At 45.3% G+C, this 457-nt stretch overlaps 1 pseudogene; it reads left to right on the top strand.

Moving 5' to 3' along the window:
* Positions 1-4: 4 nt before the first annotated feature.
* LOC108525731 (high mobility group protein B1 pseudogene) lies at positions 5-451 on the top strand (annotated as a pseudogene).
* Positions 452-457: the final 6 nt, after the last annotated feature.

Genomic DNA, 457 nt, shown 5'->3' on the forward strand with positions numbered 1-457 from the left:
GAAGAAGCACCCAGATGCTTCAGTCAACTTCTCAGAGTTTCTAAGAAGTGCTCAGAGAGGTGGAAGACCATGTCTGCTAAAGAGAAAGGAAAATTTGAAGATATGGCAAAGGCGGACAAGGCCCGTTATGAAAGAGAAATGAAAACCTATATCCCTCCCAAAGGGGAGACAAAAAAGAAGTTCAAGGATCCCAATGCACCCAAGAGGCCTCCTTCGGCCTTCTTCCTGTTCTGCTCTGAGTATCGCCCAAAATCAAAGGAGAACATCCTGGCCTGTCCATTGGTGATGTTGCGAAGAAACTGGGAGAGATGTGGAATAACACTGCTGCAGATGACAAGCAGCCTTATGAAAAGAAGGCTGCGAAGCTGAAGGAAAATACAAAAAGGATATTGCTGCATATCGAGCTAAAGGAAAGCCTGATGCAGCAAAAAAGGGAGTTGTCAAGGCTGAAAAAAGC

Source organism: Rhinopithecus bieti, unplaced genomic scaffold, assembly GCF_001698545.2.
Source record: "Rhinopithecus bieti isolate Rb0 unplaced genomic scaffold, ASM169854v2 repeat_20752, whole genome shotgun sequence".
Lineage (NCBI taxonomy): Eukaryota > Metazoa > Chordata > Mammalia > Primates > Cercopithecidae > Rhinopithecus > Rhinopithecus bieti.